The sequence below is a fragment of the Mus musculus genome, chromosome 9 (assembly GCF_000001635.26).
Source record: "Mus musculus strain C57BL/6J chromosome 9, GRCm38.p6 C57BL/6J".
Taxonomy (NCBI): domain Eukaryota; kingdom Metazoa; phylum Chordata; class Mammalia; order Rodentia; family Muridae; genus Mus; species Mus musculus.
Window position 1 is genome coordinate 94,453,612 of NC_000075.6, and position 13,319 is coordinate 94,466,930.

A 13,319-nucleotide genomic window follows, 5' to 3' on the forward strand; every position below is an offset into this window, starting at 1 on the left:
GAACTAGCTGTCCCTTCACTGATTCTAAGTTCTCTCCATCTTCTATAAAACCTAAGTCACATTGTGCTGTCCTAACATAACCAATAATCTAAAATTTCACAAAGATAACGATTTTAGCTCTGTGGCACTTGCTTCTAAATTTCCTAGTCTTGCATGTTCCTACCCTTGCTTAACTATTGCTAACAGATACTCTATATTCTAATAAACCAAAGACGCTGTGCTGCTTAGTTTTATCAATGACACAAACTATAACGATCTGGGAAGATCGAAAGACAGTTGAGAAGAATGGTCATACTGGATTGGCCTGTGGGAATGTCTATGGGGCACTTTATTGGTTAATAATTGATAAGGGAGAGACCAGAGCAGTGAAGATGTTGCCACCCCCTGGTACTGTGGTCTTGGAATGTATAAGAAAGCAAGCCGAGAAAGGCTTAGAGAACAAACCACTAAAAATAGCACTTCGCCATGGCCTCTGTATCAGTTCCTGCCTCTAGGTTCCAGCCTTGAGTACCTACCCTAACTTTCCTCAGTGATAGAGTAAGTATGACCTGATAGGTATAAGCTGAAACAAATCCTTTCCTGCCCGAGCTGCTTTTGATCATGATGTTTTATCACAGCAATAGAAACCCTAAATAAGACAGACACTCTCACCAACAGCAGTAAGCCAGGCTTGTTTTCCTTCTTCTCTGCTAAAATAGCCACTAAGTGACATGATATTCCTTAGGTCTTAATTCAGTTCTCTCTTTGGCTAGTGACTCTGTGCTGCTGAGGGCACCCTAAATATGTATCAAATGACCTCCAGAGAATACAGAGTTTTGCGGCTGATCCTTACTGAAAGAAAGAGCCCCAGCTGGGTAATTTTAACCCTGGGAAAGTGGAGGCAGAAGGATTGAGGACTGAAGGCTATCCAGGCCTACCGCATGAGATCTTGTCTCACAAGTACAGTGCTTTGCAGCCTCCATGTGCAACCAAGTCCCTAGGGATCTTTTGAAATGGCCATGCTGCCTCTATGTGTCTGGGTCTTACAAGAGTGATGATGCCTCCAGATGCTACTGTTGCTGGTCCATGCTATGATGTAAGTATAGAGACTACAGAATGCATGTCCCTGGAGCTCTCCTGACACTTGTTCACTTAGTCTTTTCCTCCACTGCATCTGTAATGCTTTGAGTGTGATGCCCCCCTCTCCCCCATAATCTCAGGCATTTGAATATTCATTTCCCAGTTGGTGACAGTATCTGGGGGGACTTAAGAGGTTCGGCATTGTTGGAAGAAATAAATCCTTATATCCAGTTTGCTCTCTGCTTTGTGATTGTGTCTTGAAAATGTGAGCCCTCAACTTCTGGGCTCCAGCCACTACACCTTTACTGTGTCATCAAGAACTCGGATCCCTTAAGCCCAAATAAAGTCTTTTTCCTAGAACTTGTCTTGGCCATAGTATTTTATCATAGTAATAGAAAAGTAATACAGCTTCCATCCATTCGCTACCCCTGCCCACACTGCAGTGAACTGCCCCAACTTGCCTGCCTTTCATGCTCTGCCTGGCTTGCTCTTTCATCACTCCCTGTCCATCCTAGGATTCTTACCATGCCCTGTGCACTCTGCATCACAGTGAAGGAAAAAAAAAAAAAAGCTAGTTGACCATCTCACCAAAAGTCCTAGGTGGTTTTTATTTTATTTTATTTTATTTTATTTTTGAGCCATGCTCTTCAACACAGCTCCCTAATTACTATACTGACAGTGAGAGAAAGATTCTGAGGCTAAAGTGGAAGCTTTCTCTGAGCTGCATCAATTCCACACATTGAAGATACCCAATTCAGCTGATTCACGTTGACTCTGAATGTAATTGCACTGGAAATCTCCATTGTCGGTGTCTCTCAAGCTACCTGCCTAGCGTGACTATGAATCTCCCCCTTTTCTGCTAACCCCGAGGTTGAGATGCTGTGACAGTTTCCCCGGGAACGGAGACAGTTAAAAATGTTGAAGCACTTCAGGAATTCTATCAGCTTGATGATGGTACAGGAATGAATCAGACACCGAGGAATGTTGAAATTCAGCTGAAATGAGAATGTCTTTATCTAAATTCCATTAGACCTGGCACCTTTCAGAGAGTTGCCCGACAGGAACAAAACTCAAACACTGTGTCTGCAAGCTGCCCAAGCTGCCTTTATCTGAATAACCTTCATTTTCAAGCTGGTCCATATCATTGACTTTAGAAAATTACCTGTCATTCCTTTTTTTGTTTCTTATGTAATTTACGTTTTGTTATTGTCAAGTTTAAGTATCCTTTATGACCTAACATTAGGACTCTCCTATAGGCATTATCTTAATCTCCCTAAGCATACCAGTGCAAGGATGAAAAAGAGATTCTGAGTTGACAAAGACTGCTTGATTCTCTGTTCTCCAACATTCAAGAATGACTCGTCTCCAAAGCTGAGTGTGTGTGCTCCTGAAAAATATGTTAAAGCCCAATTGAAAATCTACATTCTGTGAGCTGAATGGAAAGTACTCATCTCCAGGTTAAACTTTAACAGAAACAGAAGGAAGGGGTCAAGTCAACAGGAGCTAAGCTGCATCATTAGGCAATGAAAAATGAGGGAATTAGCAGAGCGGAAATGAGAGAGGAGAGAGCAACGGATTCGTCCAGAATTCCCCTCTTTGCACCAGCACGGGTCTGATTATAGCTCCTGCATTTGCCTCTTTAAACAAAGACTATCTTAATTACCCAGATGAGTTTTGTAACTATTACTTAGCAAGGCATTACCTCACTCTCCCAATTAAGCAAATAAATAGTCTGATTTTGCAAGACTGACAGGGTGAACTCAGCCCCGCCACTGGATTGGCATCGGAGCCTGTTGGCAAGCACAGGCCACATGCTTCTCTCTTCAAGGCTCAAAGTCCATGGATTGTTGCCTAGCTTCACCATGTCCTCTCTGAGTGGAAAAAAAAAGACTTACGGACTAAAATCCTTCAGCCTGACTTGAAGCCTTAGTCTCAATTGGCAGACAGTGGGCAAGGCAAACTACTGTAAGGTCCCTGGTTTCCAGTGTGAGCCTGAAATTGACAAATCTTAAAAGATAGCATACCAGTTCTCACAAAAAGCCAGTCACTTTGGTGACTTTGAACTATTAAGGTATTTCCCAGCAGATGCCAAAGCTCTTACATGGAAGGAACAAACTATGAATATAGACCTCCTTTAGTATGTTTGTGGGAGACAAAAATATCCACAGGTGCTCTAGTCCCATATATCAAATTATGTGTTTGCACGGAACACACTGGTATCCTTCTGTGTACTCTAAATCAACTCCAAGAAGCTTGTCATACTCAGAGTCACACAAATACAACGTAAGTAGATGCTACACTCTATTGTTTAGGGATTAATGATGGGAAAAATATCTGTACAGGTTCAATTCAGATGCAGCTTTCAACTTCATTTCCTAAACATTTTCAACCCCCGAGACTATCTGAGTCCAAAACCAGGGTTCTACAGATATGAATGATAATTGGAATCATATCAATTATCAAATATAATTATCAAAATGGGCTAGAAACTTATATAAATCCAAATGACTCAGACATCCAGATGCTAGATAACCCCAACCAAGATTTCTCCCTTCAGCATGAAAATAAGGAAGCATGGAGTCAGTGCGGGTAAGAAATCCACTGGGGCCACTAGAAATTCAAGGTTAGTAGGAAGCCCCAGGTCCACTGGTGACTGCCCTGAAGCTGATAACCATCACCCTGGAGTTGAGGATCTGTTCCTCATATGCATGAGTTGCTTGTAGATGCCCTGCCTCATCTCTTGTAAGTGTGTATGCTAATTTTCTTCACATTCAGGTCTATTGTCAGACAGAAAGAAAGGTGAGTACAAGGACATTTTCTCCATGTCATCCTCTTGTGCACTTTATCTATAAGCATCACTCAACCTTTTGGGCCCAAAGAAGACCTTGGTTAGCATCTGTCCAGAAGGCATGTAGCCCAGAACAGAGAATGGAAGCTTTTCAGTAGAGGCGAGAGCCAACAGAATTATTCATGCTTTAAAAAAATAAGTAAATAAAAGAATTGTAGGCAGAAAATGGTTAAGTGAATTTAGAACTAATCAAGTGACCGTCAGCCTGAGCTGAGTTTTAAAGACAGGAAATACATGACACTGTGCAATAGTGTTTCCCTTTCCAGTAATCACTGATTCGTGAAAATAAAAGATTTCTGAAAGCTTGCATTTCTTCTCTATCCTTACATTAATATGAAATCTGTCGCTTCTGTCCAAAAACTCACTTAGCAAAGTACAGCTTCATAAATTCTACCCAGAACACATCTCCTTATGTCATTGCTTCTTCATAGACGAGGCAGAGAACAAACTGACAAAAGAGCCTTAGGTCCTCACTCAGCAAAGTCGTTATGTGCCTAAGGCAGGTGACTACGTGCCAGTCTGGCCCAGCGAAATATGTTATGACTTAGAGCCCACTGTCAACAGGATAATTTAAATATTTTAGAAAGCTTGATTATATAAGACTGGCTGGTGAATGACTTGCTCAAAGAATATCCCATTTGATAAATACTAATGTTGAGCAATAAAATAATAGGGGTAGTTAGGGTTTATTTTAAAAGCATCCTCATTATAAAACAAAAGAATAGAATTTGCCACTAAGGGGTACTTGCTGTCTAATGCCTTCTGTCTAGTAATAAAGTACTAACCAAACATATGAAAAATTATAGACAAAATTAAAGGTTTACATTTTTTTCTGTTAGAAAACAAAAATTAAATATTTTAGGCCTTGTGAGATAGAAGGCTTCTGTTGCAACCACTCAGCTCTATAGATACAGCACAAAACAGTTAGAAGCAACAAATAGAAGACAGACATAACTATAAGTCAATAAAACCTTATCAACTAATGCAGTTGACAAATCAGTCTGGACCATGAGCTATGATTTTCAACCTCTGTGTAAAGTCAAACCCTAGGGCAGAAATCAGATCCAGTAATGTTTTCAATATTTGCCTGATAACATTAGCTTTTTTAGATTATTACAATTGCATTTTTCAGTTACATTCACATTTTTGCAAAAAAGACAAAAAATGGAAAGTCTTAATTAAGCATATAATCAAATTAGCACATTTACAGGCCATGTTCATTAAGATTATGGATATTAGCCCAGAAATTTAGAATACCCAAGATATAAGATACAATTTGCTAAACGCATGAAACTCAAGAATAACGAAGACCAAAGTGTGGACACTTTGCCCCTTCTTAGAATTGGGAACAAAACACCCATGGAAGGAGTTACAGAGACAAAGTTTGGAGCTGAGACGAAAGGATGGACCATCTAGAGACTGCCATATCCGGGGATCCATCCCATAATCAGCTTCCAAACGCTGACACCATTGCATACATTAGCAAGATTTTGCTGAAAGGACCCAGATAAGGCTGTCTCTTGTGAGACTATGCCGGGGCCTGGCAAACACAGAAGTGGAAGCTCACAGTCAGCTATTGGATGGATCACAGGGACCCCAATGGAGGAGCTAGAGAAAGTACCCAAGGAGCTGAAGGGATCTGCAACCCTATAGGTGCAACAACATTATGAACTAACCAATACCCCCCTGGAGCTCGTGTCTCTAGCTGCATATGAATCAGAAGATGGCCTAGTCGGCCATCACTGGAAAGAGAGGTCCATTAGTCGTGCAAACTTTATATGCCTCAGTACAGGGGAACGCCAGGGCCAAGAAGTGGGAGTGGGTGGGTAGGGGAGTGGGTGGGGTAGAGTGTGGGGGACTTTTGGGATAGCACTGGAAATGTAAATGAAATACATACCCAATTAAAATGAAAGATTATGATACAGGATAATGTACCATTAGGTGACACAGAAAACTCAACCAAGAGCAAGGGATGCTCTGCTAGAACATCATACATATGTTTCAGGGTCTTATACAGAAGAACTTAAATACCAATAAGAATAACATACATGATATGGTATTATTGAAGGACAGTTGCCAGAAAGACGAATCATGTCTCTTGAGCAAATATGAACTGAGCATGAGTTAAAGATTTGGATGTGTTATTTAATGAATAAATCCCAACATCTCAAAACTGGTCCAAAGAGCATTTGACAAAGTGGGCAACTTGACAAAGAAATCTTAGGATGAGATGATTAGGTTATATTTAAAATTAGTTAATGCCCAACAGAGCCATAAAATGAGGTTATCTGCTCTTGATACAGAAATGATTGCACATCTACTTAGCAAGAGACTTCAAGATAACCTCTGCTCTACTGTAAATGACGCAATCAGCAGAAGCCAGGTCCGGCAAGAGTACTCAGCCTTCCATATGCCCGGCTCCTTTCTGAAGTATTGACTTCGGAAAATATTGGATACTGTCCAATGTCTCTTTTGCATCTAGACTGCATTAAAGGTGTTTGAAACAACTAAATATTAGCATGGTGTCTTGATTTTTACTATCAGATGATAGAACTAAGAATCAGATGATAGAACTAAGAAATGGATGACCCTGTCTGCACCCTGTCTGCCTGTTAGGGACTCAAATCGAGGTTCACTACTTTGCCCTGAGGTCTTCTGTACTGAACCTGTGGTTCCAATAAGTGCAACTCTGTGTCTCAGGCTTTCGATCTCTGAGTCCCTGTATTCACAGAGCCAACTATGGACAGCTGAGTAGATGGCAGGGAATTAGTGCCATAGAATTACTACAGCTGTTGCCATCTTGTAGAAATACACTTACTGGCATAAAAATGTTTTCACACTATATACTTAAGTGAAAAAAAATATTCCTTTCGGTATGTAAATTTTCATGCATTTATACTTTATAGTTGTTAAGGATTAAGAGTCTCTACCGTTCCTTAAAATGTAGGCTGCACACACTGACAGTCTTCTAAAAAGGATATTGGTATTGGAAGAGAGGAGAGGAGAAACCTGGCAAACACCGTCTCAGTCAGATGACTAAGGTCACCATGATACTGAGGACCTGTGTCCACAGTGTGTCCACCGTCTGTCCTAGTCAGGACTTAATGAGATGGCACTGGATTCCTGAGGTTTCCCTACCAAACTTGAGAGTCCAGTTTGATCATGAGAAAATCATGAGGTGACTCCCAGTGAAAGGAATATACAAGATGCCTGAAATACAACCAGTCATGGTCATGTAAAACAGAGTCAGGTATAAAAACCCCTTGCATCTGAGAGAAGTATGTACTATAGTGTTTAAGACAGGGGAAAGACACTACACTAAAAGCTAGGGTAACTGGGGTGGAGCCCAGATTTAGTTGTTGATATTCTATTAGAACTAATTGCTGAATTGTGAAAAATACACAACCAGGGTTCTGTAAGATGTTAGTAATAGGAGAATGAGCTACTGACATCTTAAAACTGTATTCTCTTTGTGCTTTTCATAGAAATCTATCACTATTTAAACATAAATAAAACATTTATGAAATTTCTATTTGGCTTTTCATTCTACATTTTTAATCCATTGACTTTGATTTCTTTAACATTTTTCACACACTTATGCTTTGCCCTCATAGACTATTTTATGTGAAGACAACATGGCCTATGGATTGATGTTCCTATATTTTGAAAGCCACTTTTCAAATCTCCATTTCTTCTTTCTCAGAAGTATGCATGTTATGGATCATACCACAGCTCTCTCCAATCTGCTCTTAACATTTCCCTTTAAGAGAATTCTCTGCATGAATGTGAAAAATTGTAACTTCGATTTAATGAGATTTGAAATTCTTTGTAGGACTCACATGATTGATTTCTTATCATATAAACTATCTTCTGTAATAATATTTTACTGTATGAATACTACCGCAATGGCCAAATTAACTCAGCGCAGCTTGATTGGTAATGAGAAAAATTGGAAAAAAATATTAAACATAGGCCATGATTTATAAACATGCCAGTTGGGTCTGGAGTGAAAGCTGAGCTTAGCAGGAATCTCTGGGATCAGAGATGATTTGTGTCCTAAACATCAGTCGACACTTGCTAAGTGGTCATATTATCTCCACACTCATTTACTTTAAGGATAAACACTGCGGGATGTGTGTGCGTTAACTTTAGTCTATGTCCAAAGATGCTTATTAGTATTAGGAGACTCCAGCCAGGAACCTACATTGCATTAGGGGTCCGAAAACTCCCTCAGATCTCCATAGAAATCGTCCCTAGGATAGTCTCAAACATAAATGATGTTTAGAAAATAACTTTCATTGGTGAAGTAAAATGTGCTAAATGAAGATTTCTCAGGACTAAATGTACTGTACACACTCTAAACATCATGCAGAAATCAGCTAGGTATCCAGTAAACCCCTGGCTCCTCTAGATCCAGATAATTCCACAGTCTCCAGCTGTCCATCATCTCAGGGCATCAGTCCTAAACGGCGGCGGAGCGGGATTTGTGTCCTCAGCAAAGTAGAATGCTAGAGCCAAGTAGCATGTTAAAGCCAAACCTTTCATTCTTGTAATGGAAGAACAGCGGCAGGAGGATCCTGAAGTTTAGGCCAGATTGGATTACACAGCAAGTTTAATACCAACTTGGATTTTGTATCGGGGATGTCTCAAAACAAAATAAAACAAAGCAAAGCAAAGCAAAGCAAAATGACTCTTCAAGATGGAAAGAACTAACAATTTGACGATCATGGCTGTGTGCCTATTCTGAGCTTCCCACACATGTAGCTTCCCTGTAGCTAAGTTGTACAGACCAAGGTATCACATATGAGGAAATGGCATAGAAAGGGCAATGAGCTTGGCTAAAGACCTCACTACTAGGCAATGCTAGCAAGAGGTGCCCTCCGTAACTCACAGAACTTTGGCTATATGTGCTGAGCATTCCAAAGTCAGAGACTCCATAACAAACTTATCCTAAGATTCAGTGCCTGGAGTGATGGCCATGGTTCTATTTCTCCAGCACACCTCTCTCCTTTCTCAGGAAGGAACATTTGACTCATTTGTGTTTCAACTCTTTGGTGGTTTGAATGTGCTTAGCCCAGGGAGTGGCACAACTTGGAGGTGTGGTCTTGTTGGAGTAGGTGGGCCTTATTAGAGGAAGTGTGTCACTGTGGGTATGGGCTTTAAGACTGTCATCCTAGCTGCCTGGAAGTCAGTATTCTGCTAGCAGTCTTCAGATGAAGATGTAGAAGTCTGCTCCTGCACCATACCTGCCTGGACACTGCCATGCTCCCTCCTTGGTGATACTGGACTGAACCTGTGAACCTGTAAACCAGCTCCAATTAGGTATTGTCTTGATAAGAGTTGCTTTGGTCATGGTATCTCTTCGAAGCAGTAAAACCCTAAGACAAACTGTTTATTTGATTTTTTTTAATGTCTTCATTTTTCAGTGGAGAGTTGAATCTCTTTTTACAAGTATAAGACCTCTTTCACAATTTTTATGTTTAATTTTTATTTCACTATATTTTCAAAACAAACATCTTAAGGCTCTTGAATTGACAGGTTGGAAACTAATAGTCAACTCTCAACATTTCAGCCCCTAAAGTGACCTATGTCACCAGCCCCAAACTGGCATGAAGTGATGTGGTATTGGCATGAATTGGAACAGAACAGTCCCTGAAACAGAAAAAAGGGGGGGTGAGGAAGGGGAGAGGAAGGTAAGTGTAGGGAGGGGAAGAGAGGAAGTCAGGGGAGGGGAAGGGAGGGGAGGGGAGAGAAGAGGAAGGCAGAGTGGAGGGCAAGGGAGGGGAGGGGTGGGGAGAGAAGGGGACTGGAAGGGAAGGAAGAACAGCTAACTTGTTACAGATAGGTCTTCCATTAACACTAGGAAAGCCTCACAATATCGTCCAGAAAGCCTTTCAAGAGCAGGTTTCTGTCTGTGCGTATTCATCCTTTTATTTAAGAACACATGAAGTAAGCCTCTCTCCTGTGACTATTTATTCTGCTCTTTGTCCTCTAATTTCTCCTCTCCCAACTAATGTATTTTCCATGGCGATTTCATTCATAATCTTTTTAACTATGCCATTTTCATTCCTGTGCAGCTCCAAGTGACCTCCTCCTCCACCACCCACCACCACCCCCGCCCTGGTGGTCTTCTGTCAACACCCAGGAAAATAATCACATCATTGCTCTATTGTCAAGTAAAGAGTCCCACTCTGAACAACGGATGGTTTCTAGGACATCACAGACACCTAAGAAGAAAACCAAACTATGTTTTTCTAGGGCAGAAGTTCCATGGTGGCCAGATAGACTCTGGTATCAATGGAATGTGGGCAGAGAGGAGATGAAAGAGCCCAGCCTTAACAGACTTCTCTCAAATGCCTTAGATAGTATGAAATCTCACCTACCAGTCAGGGAGGGGAGACCTGAGAAGAGGGAGGGAGGGGGAAAGGAAGGGAGTAGATGAGACACACACACAGAGAGACAGAGACAGAGACAGAGACAGAGACAGAGACAGAGACGGAGACAGAGAGGGAGGGAGGGAGAGAGAGAGAGAGAGGCTAGATGGAGGTAATATTTAAGAACAAACCTTACAGAAGCACTCAGTACCTGTAATAGACTTCCTTAGCCTTCCACTAAACTGACAACCTTGAATCCCTACAGGTTTCTTCTAGGTTCCCCTCTTCAGGCAGGTCAGGAAGGTTTTTGTAAAAATTATTCCAATGTACTAAGCATCTCAAAGATTACTAGAGGTCTGCAGTCTTGGGCAGATCACATCTTAGAAACAACGGCCCTGGTGGGCAGCCGTTCAGTAAGGCGTGGATCAAAATAGGAGACGTGGTAGCCTAGCAGAAAGTAGAGTTGATGCTGAAATGGGAAACAGTGTGAGGTTTGCTGCCTTGGGCTTTAAGGCAATCTTTCTTTCACACATTAAAGAACGTGTTATCCTAAAAAGTGAAATAAGAACCAGCTTGGAAAAGTACAAAAATACCATAATCCTATGGAGGATCAAACAATGCTGAAAATCCCTTTAGTATCTTAGGGACTGCTGCTTGGAGGGGTGCTCTCCAATATGGTTTCCACACAAAATCTACATCTCTAAGCAGATATGGCTAAGGAGTAGACAGTATATCATGTCTATATTCCTTGCTCTTACTTATCCGATTTGAGAAACGTTCTCATTGTGTGGTGAATACTGACCTCAGGCTCCAGAACCCATGCGACCCTCTTGTCCCATCACCCCTGGTAAACAGAATGAAACTATGCAACCAGGCCACTTTTAACGTTGTTTTTAACAGACATTTGAGATATGGCTGAAAGTCTGTGTATTAACTTTTAAAAAAATTAAATAAAGAGGTAACTCTTATTTGTTACAGATCAGAGTCATAAGTGCAAGGAGTTGAATCCCCTCATCAGCTGAAGGCCATCTCTAGGTGAGGAAATAATGTCAGGCCTGAGCCCCAGGCCTTGCTTAGGAAATGAGTCAGAGAAAATGGTGGGAAATAAGAAATGGTTATCAGTTTGAAATCTACGAATATAAACATTTTAATTCTGGAAAATTGAGGAATACAGTTATCTCTTTACTCTTCTCCCCACATCTCACACCTCTCTCTTGATTTTTTGGGAGGCAAGGTTTCTCTGTGAAGCCTTGTCCTGACCAGGCTAGTCTTGAACTCAAGATCTGCCTTCCTCTACCTCCTGCCTGCTGGGATTAAAGGTCTGTGCCACCACCACCTGGCTCCTCTTTCTTTCTTAATTAGACATTCTCTTTATATCTCGTTTTTTTATTTCCAATAAATATTTCATATTTAAGGATTGCTCTAGCTTATTTCTAGTTAAAACACTTTTGTTGGGAAAAATAAATAAATCTTATCCACAGAAGATTAGCTCTACGTCTACTCTCATGCCAAAATTTGCAGATGGCTATAGGACAGAAAAGAGCTCAAGTTATCTTATCAGCCACTCTCACTCTCTTTCATCGTGTTAGCGCCACAGTTCCTATAACTAAGACAAAACAGGTGCCACATGAGAGCTGTTGTGTTTTTAAGTTGTTTTATGTTGTGTGGTTTAGGTTTTTAAGTTTAATTGTTGTATGGGTGGTTGTCATATGTTTAGGGTACAAATCAAAGACTTTTTATCTGGAATTGGTTGAAGCTGGAGAGCTCGTTGTTGCAGCTAAGGAGGACCCTTTGTTCTTGGCTATAGCGTGACAGGATGCCCATATGTCCATGTGTCTAGGTCTGGAAGTATATCCAATGGGACAATGTCCGAGAAGGGCATTGCAGGATAAATGAGTGGCCACAGGATGGTGAGGGGGTAGCTTTTTTGTAACCAGCCTCTCCTCCAGAGGTTTGAAGGGTTACAGGTACAAGCTGGAATTATCAGGAACAGGGGGTGTGTGGGGGGGGGGAGAGGCATATTTCTGCCTTTTCTGATGATAAACAAAGATCTTCTAGAAGTCAAACACCACTTCTTCAGTTTCCATGGTCTGGCATTTCTGAATATGGTAGCTGCTAGTAATCGTTAACTTGAATAGGGTTTGAGAGAAATCCCCTTCCCTCAAATTCAAGTCTAAGTCAAGTTAACCTAATAGAGTGCCAGACGAAACATTTCTCAGTTGTTCAAGAGATAAGACACAAAACTGAGTAAAATTTGACAGAGAGGTTTGGGCATCAAAAGGGACAGACTCAGCAGGAAGGCAGAAATGCCAGGTCTTTTCGTCTGATTCTAGGTACCTACCAGGCATCGTCGAGCCCAAATGAGTCTATGTCTACAACTGAAGTGTTGTTCAAATCCATATGAAGCATATAGGCAATTGCTATCATAACACAAAGGATAGTGGTGCTCATGTAGCAAAGGTAGTGGGAACATAATTTTTGACTTTCAAATCACCAAATAGAGTTGACTGAGGGTTCCCTTGGTAACCTGTCTCCTGCCTTATGGGAACACTGCTAATGGTCAGCTAAGACATACATCTTTGTTTGACAGCTTACTGTTGATTAGAGTTAGGATTCTGGGACCTTAGTTATCAGCCTGCAGAATATTGACAATTGAAAAATCATTTTGACCTGGTAGAGTTATAAACAACTTCCTCCCATAGAAAATATAAACAGACCTGGAAAAGTGACTAAGCAGTTAAGAGCATCTGCTGCTCCTGCTGGGGATGCAGGTTCAGCTCCCAGCAGCCTGTGTCAGGAGGTCCACAACCATCTGTAATTCCAGTTCTGGGGATCCAAGACCCTCTTCTCACCTCCAAGGGCATCAGACATACAAGATATGTGCTCACACACAGGCAGGCACATCACACACATGTAAAATAATATAAACATATATACACATTTATAATCCCCAAGAACAGGACTTTAGTTTCCTGTTTTGTACTTGAGGTACCATTCTACAGTCAGCCTCCTTTTTGGAATCTACTTTTAACACAATG